Source organism: Tenrec ecaudatus, chromosome 2, assembly GCF_050624435.1.
Source record: "Tenrec ecaudatus isolate mTenEca1 chromosome 2, mTenEca1.hap1, whole genome shotgun sequence".
Classification (NCBI taxonomy): domain Eukaryota; kingdom Metazoa; phylum Chordata; class Mammalia; order Afrosoricida; family Tenrecidae; genus Tenrec; species Tenrec ecaudatus.
The window spans coordinates 137,117,232-137,119,780 of record NC_134531.1 but is presented as its reverse complement, the minus strand read 5'-3'; the positions used below and the strand labels follow the sequence as shown (position 1 = coordinate 137,119,780).

Below are 2,549 nucleotides of genomic sequence, written 5' to 3'. Positions count from 1 at the left end.
CAGGGCCAAGCCTAGGAAGGATTGCTGAGAGTTAGAATGATTCCAACCATACCTAACAAAGTCTCCATTTTCCCAATGTGATGATTTCATAAACTGTTCCTGTACACATCCTTCCACTCACCCAAGGTTTACAAGAAAACATAGATAACCATTTTTCGTAACCACAGGATGAGAACCATCATTTCATCAAGATAAATACTTTCAAGTGTTTTTTTCCTGTTAAATACAGAAAGAAATTTTTTTTGGAGAAATACATTGCCAACTTTCGATAGTCTCTCTGGGGATGGTATTTGGGGGCATTTCATTTTTCTAGGTTATGCATCTCCATTGTGTTTAAATTTTATAGAAATTTGTCCTGCGCTTTTAATGATACAAATCATGAAGATAATAAAAAGGGGAATAAAGACAAGATAAGCTGAGTACTGATTCGTAGATTATGTAGGAGGAACAAGAATTGACTGCCGCTTACTCCTCCCTTCCTCTGTGCTGTCATTGCCACACATTTCACCTTTCCATATTCTTTGTTAGCAGCAGGTTTCCAATGCACTGAGTTGTAAGGATGACCCAGGACCGTGCCGTGTCTCCTTCTGTTGGGCATAGACTCGCTACGGGTCAGAACCAACTCAACTCACTGGCACCAAACAGCAACCACAACCTTTTTAATTCTGGGATTCCCATTTCTTTCTCTTTTTTCCTGTTTTGAGTTTCCAATGCAAACTTACGATGCCTTATCGGTTCATTTCTTATGCCTGTTTTGTCATGTAGGAATCCTGAGCACATTTGTAATCGCTTTATAAAGATATAAAAGAATGAGACAGATCCTGGCGCCCCAGTGTTCACTGCAGCATTCATTCACAACACCCAGAGAGCGTCAATCAACATGTGACCAGATAAACAAAGTGTGGCCTATGAATTTAAGGAGAGACTCTCGGTCATGAAGATGAATGCTATCTGGTGCATGCTTTGATGGAAGTGAATACTGGAAGCATTGTGTTGAGTGAAAAAGTCCGTCACAAAAGGCCAAATACGGCATAATTATGCTTCTGTGGAATACCTAAGACAGGGAAATACATGAAACCAAAAGTTGATTCGTGGTTACTGGAGCGGGGGAAGGAAGAAATGGGAGTTATGAATGGACTGCTGAGTGTCTGGTTGGAGGCAGTGATAAAAAATTAGAAATGAATTGTGCTGGTGCTTGTTCAACACGGAACCTAATTAACATGACTGAATTGTTCACTTAAAGTGGTTAAATGACAACTTTTGCCTTACAAATCTGCTGTCAGAACAAAAAAAATACATTTTTTGTTTTTAGAATAAAGTACGCCTGGGCTTTCATGTTAATGGCGGGTGGTGGTGGCCTCTGAGGGGACACAGAGAACCGCTGCCCACACGGGGAGGATTTTTCCCCGCCTCCATCGCCACTAGCTGCTAGGACTCGAGCTCACCTGCATGTCTGTGGTGCCACCCAATCGCTCGCAGACCGGTTGGTCTCGGGGCGTCAACCAGTTCGGCAACAAGTACATCCAGCAGACCAAGCCCCTCACGCTGGAGCGCACCATCAACCTGTATCCGCTTGCCAATTACACTTTTGGTACAAAGGAGCCCCTCTATGAGAAGGACAGCTCTGTGGCTGCCCGATTTCAACGCATGAGGGAGGAATTCGATAAAAGTGGAATGAGAAGAACTGTGGAAGGAGTTCTGATTGTGCACGCACACCGGCTACCCCGTGTGCTATTGCTGCAGCTCGGAACAACTTTCTTCAAATTACCTGGTGGTGAACTTAATCCAGGAGAACATGAAGTTGAAGGACTACAATGCTTAATGACAGAGATCCTAGGTCGTCAAGACGGGGTCCTGCAAGACTGGGTGATTGATGACTGCATTGGGAACTGGTGGAGACTGAATTGTGAGCCTCCTCAGTATCCATATATTCCTGCACATATCACAAAGCCCAAGGAACACAAGAAGTTATTTCTGGTTCAACTTCAAGAGAAAGCCTTGTTTGCAGTCCCCCAAAATTACAAGCTGGTAGCTGCACCACTGTTTGAGTTGTATGACAACGCACCGGGATACGGACCCATCATTTCTAGTCTCCCTCCGCTCTTGAGCAGTTTCAGTTTTGTATACAACTGATTTCCTGCGCAGTGGAGAAGTCAAAGAAGCCGTCTCTGTGAGCACAGCGATCCGCAGCGTAGAAAAATAAACATGGTAGACCAGCTTTTGGTTTTCTCCCTTCCCCAGTCCCTCAATTGCTCCCTATTTTCTATTGTTCGGGTAGTAAGGTTACTATGAATAACTAGATAGTGGTGTCAACAGGTGATAATGCTTCATTTACTTTGAGTTCTACTTAAACTATTTTTGTACAATATTAAACAAGTGGACTTTCTATTTGTATTTTTTAACAACTTTACATTAAACTTTAAAAAATTTTACAGGTAAAAAAAAAAGAATAAAGTATGCCTGATATAGGCTGAACCCCAGACTGGACATGACAGAAAATAAGATTAAAGAACCAAAAAACATCCAGACTAAAGCAAGAAGGGGAGATT

General features: G+C 42.5%; 1 pseudogene; it reads left to right on the top strand.

Moving 5' to 3' along the window:
• The first annotated feature begins 1,449 nt into the window (after positions 1–1,449).
• LOC142440989 (cleavage and polyadenylation specificity factor subunit 5 pseudogene) lies at positions 1,450–2,314 on the top strand (annotated as a pseudogene).
• Positions 2,315–2,549: the final 235 nt, after the last annotated feature.